Consider the following 12,281-nt stretch of genomic DNA (forward strand, 5'->3'; position numbering starts at 1 on the left):
CTTTACACCCATCACACCTTTTTTATAACCCATTTGCGCCCAAAATATTTTTAATAAAAATTCGTTAAAACCATGCAACGTTGCCAAACTGTATTCTGGATATAATGCAATACGACTTATTACCTTGTACCTAACTAGTAATTATTGTACATATTATTTACCAGTTTTAACTATTTTTAATTTTTACGTTACACTCATATCGATATTATCGAATATCGATCCATTCTATCTTAATTGCACTTCTTGACGACTCTCAATTTTCTCTGTTCATGCGTTGTGCTTACAAATCCTTAACCAGAGTATTGTACTTGAGTTGCGAGTGAATAAAAATGGAATTTAAAATAATAAATACTACTAATAATCGTGAATGTTTAATTTTTCGTAACTTTAAATTTCACTCAGTAGAAATTTGGTTTCGGGAAATATAAGTTGGCGTTACGTTAAAAAAAAATTGTAGTGCGTATGTAAAAACGAATTGTTCAAAATCAACACTAATCGATATCAAAGACAGCCATGAACATGATCCGAATACTACCTATTGAAGATTTAAACTTGCTGGAAGTTAGAGGTAAGTGCAAAAGCCAAAAGGAAAACATGCGAGGATTTAAATCTACAGCCAAATAAAATAATACGTACGGAGCTATCTTCATGTAGTACATCCAAATTCGCTGATATTAACAGAATTAGAAAATCTATATACTGTGAACGACGAAAAGTGCTGCCTCCCATCCCTAAATCATTTAATGAAAAAAAATTTACAATTTACCAGTCTTAACAAATAAAAATGAACAATTTAAATTTGTTGATCGTGCAAACAACATTATGTTGATCTAATTTCTAATTTAAGCTTTTTGTACAATTATAATCCACGCATATTTGGTGATGGTACATTTACTTATAAAACTTCTTATTTTTATCAAGTGTACCTATCGTATACATGGCCGCTGACTCATAAAATAGCTATTCCCGCCGACCGCGTCACTGACTAAGCAAACCGTCAGGCATCAATTGTAGTTTAATTGAGTATAACTATGTAGGTATATTATATAATATAATATGTTATAATATTTATAATATTTTGAACTGTAAGCTAAAATTATGTGATACAATTAGTAAATATTCAAACCATTAAGTCTAATACAAATCAATTATTATAACTATTTAGTATTTATAGATTTTTCTAACACAATAATTGTATAAACTAATACAACAGTCCTGCGATCCTCTTTGCATTTGAAAATTATAATATTGGCCACGCATAGCTTTAAAATCACTCACTGTAGTTAAGAAAAAACAATATTATCATAATGTATATCGTTGTTGGTTAATTTTATACATATATTATCAATGATGCTATATTATTCTCACATAATTTAAAGCAAATTCCTAAAAACTATACGCATTTATGTGTCTGCTGGCTTAATTAATATTGACTATAAATGGTCGTATAATGATATCAAATAACAAGGATATATATCTAATATATAAAATTCTCGTGTCACAATGTTAGTTACCATACTCAATACTCATCCTATAAACGGCTTGACCAATTTTTATGCAATTTTATATGCATATTCAGTAGGTCTGAGAATCGGCTACTATCTATTTTTCATACCCCTAGGTGATAAGGGTTGTCCCGAAAAAAATAAAAATAAAAATAATAATAGTGTATATTATATATTGGTTGCTATTGGCTAATTGGGCATGTTTGTTGATTTCTATTATTATTTTTTGTCAATATACATATATATATATATATATAAATTAATGTTTTTGTGTAGATTAGACCACTGGGAAGAAGATAGGCTAATTTAAAAAGAGTTAAATAAAGGATTTTAGTACGGTTAGGTTAGGATTTTGTATTAATTGATTATATTAATCCATCGTAGGTGGAATTAAGTAAAAACGACAAACTTGGTATAACTTTGATACTTTAGAGTTAAATCATACACTTACGTACAAACAGCACGGTGTCCGCGATCTACCGCGAGTAGATTGCCTACCTGATAATCTACTGGTGTGAATCGAATTTTTATCCTGGGCAACAGAAAAGTTAAGATAAATCTAGAACATCACACACCGAATATTAAATAACGCATTGAACAAAGGTTGAGTCATATACAGTTTGTACATTTAACGAGTAACGAAGTGCACGGGATCAGCTAGTATATATATATATATATTATATATATATAAATATATTTGTGTACAAATATCACTATTGACTGGCGCGTGGCTGGAGGATGAGAAGGGAGGAGTGTTTTGTGTGTTACGACACCACCCATCCACCCATAGTTGTGTTTTAATATTATATTAAATTGAAACACCCCTTTTTGAAAAATCTCCGTTATGTGCCTGATTATTGTTGTAATGTCGATCTCGACGTCGATACCCGTCGTGGAATCTTCCGAGGAAAAAAATACAGTAAGTACTAAGTATTGATCTTCTAAAACCAGACAATTAAATCGAAAATTGGACTCCTTCGTAATATTGGCCTCCTGCAATCTCGTTACTAGCTGTTTGCGGATTGTGGGTGACAGCGACTACGAACACCGAAGAACGAACAGGACGATAAGGAAAAAACTTTATTGCGAAAATACAACGGCTGAGTTTATTTCCCGATCCCGAAAACGATCGCCCGGATTCTGTATATTATACACGCACATCCCACAATATAATACAGAAATAATTTTAATAATATGTATAATATATTATCGTAATTCGTAGTCTGTTGCAGCAAATTGTATCGGTGGTCTCGAATGGTGTTGGTGGAGGGAGGGGGTTAGAGGTCGAAGAACTGCATTCACGGAGTTATGGTTTATCCACATAAAAGGGGCTTATTATCGTGAATGGCTGTGGGAATTTGTGCGCTACAGCTGAGGATATTTTGACAATGACTGCGGGTTGGATTCAGTAAAAATGTAGGTACCTATAGTTTTAGTATGGCTTAATTTTTTTTTAAAAATAAACTAAAATAAGTACATAAAACATACCTAATATTATGAGTTACGGTTGTACAATATATAATAGTCAAACATAATATTTCAATTATTACATGTATTATTTGCTGTGACGCAACTACTTTTTCAATTATATCGAATAATACTCGCCGAATTAATCAAATAAAACGGTTTTATTTCCGGGATGAAAATATATACTTGGCTAAATGGTAATCCAATTCGTAAATAATTTCAAAATAACGATATTCGTTCAAATATTATATATAAGCACATATGTTATAAAATAAAAATATAATATTCGTCAAACGCCAACGATATTAAAAAAAAAAAAAAAAAACGTGTAAGCCACCCTCTGTCTATACCTTATTTAGTTAATCATATACTTACGCGACTTAAGGAAGGCGTATGTTATATTATTACTACACCAAATATATGCCTACACAGACACTGTTCAACGAATGTATATTAATCAAACCGTTTATATACGCGACAACGATGCACTGCACGCCGTTGAATTGCTCTCGAGCTTGCGACAATATCACCACACTAGATAACCTGTTATCTTTATGCAGACACGTAATAGCGTTATTATATACTATTCGATATGATGATATCTATGATTTATTTTTATTATTATTTATTTATTTAATTTAACGATTGACTTATTATAATATATTTATACTAATATTTGAAATTTTAAAGTTAAATGCATTTGTCTAGATTCACAGACTACCTAATTGTGTATAAATAAAATTAAAAAAAAAATCCTATGCGTGGTAGGTTATGACTATTTTTTTCAAATGTATCGAGTATCTAAATATTTAAAATGTAAGTATCGAGTATCGAGTATCTAGTATCTCGATACTCCAAATCCAAGTATCTAGTATCTAGTATCGTGATACTGATTTTTGAGTATCTTGTCCATCCCTGCCTAGGTAATTTGTCCCCAGGTAATTTGTCCCCAGCAAACAATTGACTCCTAACTCACAGCCCACAGGTCAAAATCCATCTCTAGGCACTATCCTGCAAGCTTAACTAACCAGTACCCTATATGTTCTGATCCGATTATGTCAAAAAGACGCCTCCACCTATTATAAGATCTACGCTTCTTCTCTTGTTAAACTCTGGATCTTCAACCTGATAGATTATCCGGAATCTTTCAAACTTATTTGGGCTCTGCACATGAAGCTAAATCCTTGACCATATTTGGCAACACGTAACACACTAAACCTAACAGATATTTACTCATTCTGGATTGGACTCTTACTTCGAAATACGAAGTAGGTCGAGCTTCAGTGGACACTGGCCATTTATTGGTAAGGATGCTTTATTTGTTGGTAACATCAATAGATTTGCTAGCTTCTTAGAAATGAAGTTGATTTGGGACCCACTGTCTAGCTAGACTACCCTAGCTAGACTACCCTGCATTCATGTGGTTTCCGAATTCGTCGGTGACGAGAACGATAGCTGTTGCAAGAAAGATATACGCTGCATAATCTACATTTATATTATGTTATATAATATTTTACTGGTGATACAATAATTAACATATTATAATACAATAACATAAATATAACAATTATAATGATTTTGGATGTGAGTGTGTGTGTCGGTCGGTGTCTGGATATATTATACAGCGCTTATAATTTTCACCATGGCGGCGACATCACTTGACCTTTTACTTGCAGCCCGCATGTCGCATGAGCTCGTCGTTTCGAGTGCGCTTTCGGTTTCAAAATTACCCTGAAAAATATGTTAATATAAAAACACATCAAAATCATATCTACTATTTTTATCTGACTACGTATACACACACACACACACACACACACACACAAATAAATAATAATTGACATGGTACCTTAATAACTATTAACAAATAATATAATATAAACATGCATGGGATACTGATTAAATACGTAGATAGGTTTTTATTTTCTGAATAACGCAGTTACCTATAACTTTTCTGTTCATAATATCCATAATAATATAATATTATAACCATTATTATAAATTATTTATTACTTATCTATTATAATTATAAATAATATTTGTTATTTTCTATTATATTATTTTTTTTATATAAAATATATTTAGCATGATAATACAACTCATTCAACATACATTCAACATATTAGTAGAATTTCAAAAATACGAGATTGCGAGATATAAGTGGCTGGAGAATACTTTTTTGGTGGGCGCCAACTATACTAGTACCCATTTTACTTTTGTCAGAACAAAAATACGGTATAAATGATAAAACTCCTTATAAAATACAATTTATTTAAAAACAGGGAAAACAAGTTTTCTTTATTTATTTTTATACTTTGTGGTGTGCTATAATAGCTTCAGGGTCCAGTAAAAATGTAATTTCCATGAACACAAGATCCGGTGCCGTTGACAAGTGTTGTCGTAAATTCAAATTTTTGTGCTTACGCCAGAAAACGTATTTCATTCAACTGCGCCAGCTATGCTTGCTATACGTATACCTACTGTTTTAGAATTTATTTATCTTTTGTTTGTGTAAATAGAGCCTAAGATACAATTTTCATTTCGTACAGTTAATAACATGGGCATAAATATTATGTAGTATGTCTGTAGTCTGTATAGGTATATAGTAGGTATAACTAACTTAAGATGACGCTACGTCGTTACACAGATATTTGTTGTCTCCGTCTTACAAGTGCGTAATACTTATAGCAAATTTTACTCATAGCAGATCAAGTTTAGCTCCGTTATTTTAAAAATTAGATTGAAATGACCTCTAATAAAATTTAAAGGTGAGATTATTATCTAGGGCATCTCATAGACTTCTATTATCATATTTTAATTTATTTTAAAGCGAGTTATGACTTATGAGTATTTTAAGATGTACCTACAAACAAATTACAATTTTAAAATACTCATAACTTGTTTTAAAATTTAAATATGATAAAAATCCTATGAGGTTCCCTAGATATTACTTTTACATTTTCTAAGAGGTTAATTCACTCTAACTTTTAAACGAACGGAGCTAAATGTGATCTGCTGAGCGTAAAGTATCCTGAAGAATATACAAACGGGTGAGCGTCCTATTAAACATGTATATTATATTTTCGGTACTTAGGAGTTAGGTGTAAATAGTTTTATAAGCTAATGAGTGAGCTGAAACAAATTTGATTTATGTCGAGACTGTTAGTTATTTTGTGTTATGAAATTAAGATGGATTTTTATTATTAAACTTAATTTTTTAGCTGAATGAAAATAACTGATTGCTTTTTAAAATTGATTTTTAACTTTTAAATTATATTTTGAAATATACACATAAATAGTAGGTACTTTTAGAGAAGAAAACCTATGTGATAGAAAAATTATTTACATTTTGCACCAAAATTTTTTTCCGTAGCTACGATTTGACATATAATAATATAATATACAATATATAATATATAATATACATAACATATAATAATATAACATATAATATAATATAAACTCCTTTATCGATTAGAACAATTAATTTAAAAACATTTTTCACTAAGTTAAAATAATTGACAATTTAATACAAGGTTCCTCATAAGTTTTTGTTCATGGAAATTCAAAAAAAAAATAATGAGCGTAAATCTATTATAATTTTTATGAGCGTCTAAAGTTAGAAATTTGTCGAAATTCGTCAAAACTGTGAACATTTACAAATTATTATGAGTTAGGAATTCCTAAAAAATGTTCTATTCTTGTTTAAGATATGAAAATTTAATAAAAGATTCCATAAGTTGGTATAGTAACGGTTAAAAAATATCGAAGATACATAAGCATGGTTTTTTTCATAATCATTCAAAGTTTAAAATTTGACAAAATTCGTCAAAACCTCGAAAATGTGCAAATTATTTAATATCAGTTTTTATTGCTAAGGATTGGAAATTTAAAACAAGGCATTTCATAGGTAGTTCATAATTTCACCGAAAAATCTAAAAGGGGTTTATTGCTATATTAAGTTAAAATTTGCAGGAAATCAGATATTTATAACGATATTAGTTATTTCGTTGTAATTTAAAAATATTGTTATAATATAGAATGGTTGACAGAGTGACAGACTCTCTCTGCTTAGAATCACATTTTTTGTATACAATTAGATATATTATTTCATTTAATTCAAATTTAACACCATCTATTACAGTGAGCCACTTGTTCCCTACTGCACAACAGAGCGGTATCACCTTTTTTGTTGAACTCAAAATATCTAATGTGATAGAAGTATTTTAATCAAGTAAAAAAAAATGGGGGGTTTGGGCCTGCCAGCCGGTTTTGTCACCTCAAAAAGTATTTTATTTCTGAAAAACAAGATCCATAGAAGAAAATCGCAAATAATATTGCAAAAGTTATTTATTGCGGTGTACACAGTGTAATACACTTAGTTCTCCAGAGAACCGAACTTATTATATTATATAATAGTCATGGCCACCTTGCAGAACGCCAATATACCTAGGTAGGTGTACGATCCTGAGTACATTTTCCTGATGGTTCGCACCGCTGTTGATCAGTATTATAGGTTAGTATTAGTCATTAGATTTTTCACCCACGAAGCAGCGATTGTTATAACGTGGTTAAATGTGCGTACAGGAGTCAGTAGTTGGCCGTATCGGTCATGCTAATTATGGAAATAAATAATAATTCCATATTAATAATATTATAGTAGGTATGGGTAGTTCTGAATACCGTATTCGTGGTTAATAGTTTATGGAATACAGTTTGCATGGCGTGCAATACAAAGGATTTTTTTGTTGTCGGCTAAGCCGATTGTGTGTATGATAATTCCGGAACGTGTAAAATAGGTACCTACATAACATTATAATTATATTTACTGAGCACCTATATTGTATACATATTATAGTCAATACAAATTAATATCTTCTGCTAGTAGCGTATTTATTTGGGGGAGGTTTTATATAGTTTCCCATTATAAAAATTAAAAACGCCTTCAACCCTTTTCCCTCCCAAAATTTTCCAGTTTTAATTTTTTTTGTACCTAACTATTATTTTAAGACTATATGAGCATACATTAATCATTAGCCCTAACTATTGTCTATTTAGTTTAACTAATCATATTTAATCATAAAACATTTTAAGAGTCATGTAATTATCTACTTAACATTATCTAATAATGTATAAAAAATAAACAAAATATAGGTACTTTTTAAATGTTTAAATTAAATATAAATATTACAATTTATTACATTTTGCTTTGTAAAAAAACACATATTTGTAAAATCAATAGATTCATCTTTATGTTCAACGAATCTATACATTTATTATAATATCATATTTATATTTAATTTTTAAAATATGCCCTAATGAATTTAACAAATTGTTATCAATGTTTAAAATGCCTAGTGTACCTCTTTATGAATACCCCTATGATCAGTGTACTGTATTATCGTGTATAATGATCATTGTTTGCTGATTACCAATTATACCTGTGAAGATTGCACAGGTATGTCCCTAGGGCAGGGCAAGCGGGGCCCTTATCCCAGGTCCCATGAATTCACCAAAAATTTACAAACCTCGCATTTATAGATAAAATAAAAAAGTCAAGTTGATGAGAAATAAAAACATATCATTTATTTGACATTTTTGAAACATTAAAATTGTAATTTTTACTACCTACCTACCTATATTAGTTGACGTCAACAAAATGTATCGAATTTATACAAGCTAGGTAATGATAAAATTCAATTTTCAAACCTGAAAATTATAAAAAAAAAACTATATCCTAAAAAAGTCACAAATTTAACTATAATATCTATAGTAAAAGAAATTGCTGACCAACTAATATATTGTAATGATATTTTTGACACATTAATTGCTGATTAAAAAAGTAAGAATGTTAATTTATAATACATTTTTATATTGTATTAGGTATACCTATATTTATTGACTTGTTGATTTATTGATATTATTATTGCGATTTTATTAAATTATAATATGACGTCAGACTTGTTGCGTTATTAATTTATTGACTCATATATGCAATTGATGATAATGATATTTTAGGCCCCGCAATTTTACTTTGCCCTGAGCCCCGGAAATCATCAGGACGGTCCTGACAGCCACTATAACTTCCGTTGACCGTTCTGTTTTTTCCGTGCTTGTCACGTTATGAAATATGAATATTAAAATCTGTGTTCGTATGATGTGCTCGTACGTTTGAAATTATATTAATTATTATTTGTTACTATTAAAACTCCTCGTTTACCTCACGAATGCAAATGCGAGTATAAATGCGTATTATTTACGTGTTGCCTTTTTTTCAATCATATTATGACGTAGGTAGATACTCGTAAATATATCGCAGAGGAACTCGCAGTATTACGATTTCTGGTCTCTGTACACACTACCCACACGACTATCCGAAGGCAATGTTTGTTCCATGCATTTGGTACGCAATTAAACTTGGAATAGGGGGAAAAAACCGTCCTCTGTCCGATCGTTTCATGATTGCATCAAAGAGTAAGTATTGTCAAACATTATACCTAGATATAAAAATGTATATATTTACCTCACGCGACCTATAATGCTTTAATCGTAGAGTACTAAAATATATTTAAATTATTCACGCAAGTTTATAATATATTATACGCCATGATTTACTAACCATTTTGATCTTCGAAATTTATAAGTATAGGCACATTATTTGTATTTATAAATAAGGACCATAATTTGAAAAGATGCACAAGTGGTAACTGCTTTGATGTACTTTTGGTGTCGTGTGGATCACTATAATAGTTTAATGGATGTGGTAAATTTGAATTCAATGATATAAAAACATTGTATAATTATTATAAAAAAACGGTTCGGACCTAGTTTGTCGTCCTATATATTATAAAAATATTTTTTGATTACAAAAAAATAACTAATATCGTCATTCGTTATTCTCCGTTTAAAAAAGACTATGTTTATATACTTTTTTGATTTTTGGTTATATTTTGATATATTTATGAGAAACCTTCTTTTAAATGTTCAATGATGTCGGAAATTGATTTGCGTAAAAATTCTAATTTGTCTTTGATTTTTTATTTTTTTTCGCGTCACTTTTAAAAACTACTGATTATGTTTTACTTTTGACCCCCCAGAGTACCAACTAGATTAATTTTCGTACCGTATAAGATGCTCAAGTAAAATATTAGAGAAGTCGGTGTCAGACAGAAACAAAAAATACACACGTCATTGTAAAATTAATACGTTCTCAGAATCTATAATAAGTACCTACTTAGTTTTTATTTTAATATTTAAGGAGTGTGCTGGGTGAAGTATAAGTTTTAAGTTTTAAGCCTTTGATGGAACTTTTGTACTCAACTGGTGGATTTAGTTGATTGATTAATTTTGGGATAAACATAATTGCAATTTAACAGAATTTCTTTAAATATAGGGGTAAGTATTTGGAGTTTAGTATGCTGTATCTTCCAGTGTATCGTCAGTTGCCACTTTAACGACTTTGGTTGGAGCCATGATTTATAAAAATGGATTTGAACTTTGAAGTGATAAAGATATTAGAATCCTTTTTGGCATATTGGGAGATAATATGAATTTGTCTGTTATCTGATATCTGAGAAGTCAGACGGTGAATTGTCAACCGTCTGATTGTTATTTCAAAAAAATAGTTACAAATTCAATTTAACATAAAAAAGGTGGGTAAGTGGATGTCGCTCTGCTGTAGGTACAGTAGATTACAACTGGGTCATTGTATAATGGATTGTATTAAATTTGAATTCAATGATATAATATCACTGTATAAGAAAAACGAATCTATTTATAAAAATAAACTGTGTAAATGTATTTTTTAGATTTTTTGGTAACAGAATAAATTACTTACGTGGAATCTTGTCCTAATTTCATTCTTAGATACAAAGTTGACATTTTATAAATTTTTAACTACAAAATAATTATTCAAATTAAAATTTTATAAATTTTGTCAAAATTCGATCTTTAAATGCTTATAAAAAAAAAATTGTGCCTATGTATTTTTTATATTTTTCAACTGCTATTGTAACAATATATCAGGAGCCTTGTATTAATTTTTTATACTTTTTGGCCCAACAGATAAAACTTTATTTTTTTTTGATAAAGATAGATTATCCTATAAGGAATCTTGTATTACATTTTAAAATCTTAGTTCTAAAAATAAAAATTTTTACGAATTATAAACTCAACATAATTAGGTAATTTTCGTGATTTTTCCATATTTTGTCAATTTTTGAACTTTAAATGCCAATAAAAAAAAACTGTTTTAATATTTTTCAAATGTCATTGTAACAATATAGTAGGAGCCTTGTATTAAATTTTCAAATATTTTTACTCAACAAATAATGTTTTTATTGACATTCATAGAAAAAAAAACTTATTAAATTGGAAACTGAAATTGTCCGTAAACAGCTCAAAACAAATCATAATATTTTGAAAAATTTATCATTTATAGAAAATGGAAATATAAACAACCAGTGAAAATTGCATGTATCTACAGTCGTTCGTTTTAAAGTTACACCAAAAACCAAAATCAATTTTCTCGAAAACGGATTTTGCGTAAAATTTCCCGTTTTTCCTTAATTTTTCTTTTGTTTTTCACGGCGCTTTTGAAAACTATATGAAATTTCAAATTTTGACCTGCTGAATGCACCAACTAGATTCACTTTCTCATCAAACAAGATGCTGTTGAAGAAAATCGAAGCAGTTTTACTGCCCCAAACCGTGATGACAGACACAAAAATAAAAAAATAAAAAAATAAATAAAAAAACACACATCATTGTAAAATCAATACATTCATCGTTCCACTCAGAATCTAAAAGTATATATATAAATAAAAGTAAAAAAAAACATTGTAGTACATAATTTAAATTAAAACAAATTATTTAGGAGATTATTGAATAGAAAAGTAAATAAAACTAATTTTAATTGCTAACCGATTTGTGATATTGATACTTTGTAAATAACATTTTTTTTATATGAGTTAAAGTTAAAGTTATTAAGACTATTAATATTGACGTTAAATAGATTACAATAATATAAACTGATACAAGGATTTCGTTTACCGAATTCACTGTCAAATTTAAACATTCGAAAAGGATTATTTACAATTTGCGAATACCTACAATAATTATGTTTAAAATTAAATTCTTTATGATTACTTACAGGAGTACAAATTACATAAAACTTCTTTTATATACGGTTGTTTAAGATTGAATACATTTTAAGTTTTATATACAACATCAGTATTTGTACGATATGACAGTTTGAAGACAATTCTTAGTAATGAATTTATCATGGAGGTAAGTTTTTAAAGATGAATA

Source organism: Acyrthosiphon pisum, chromosome A2, assembly GCF_005508785.2.
Source record: "Acyrthosiphon pisum isolate AL4f chromosome A2, pea_aphid_22Mar2018_4r6ur, whole genome shotgun sequence".
Classification (NCBI taxonomy): Eukaryota; Metazoa; Arthropoda; class Insecta; order Hemiptera; family Aphididae; genus Acyrthosiphon; species Acyrthosiphon pisum.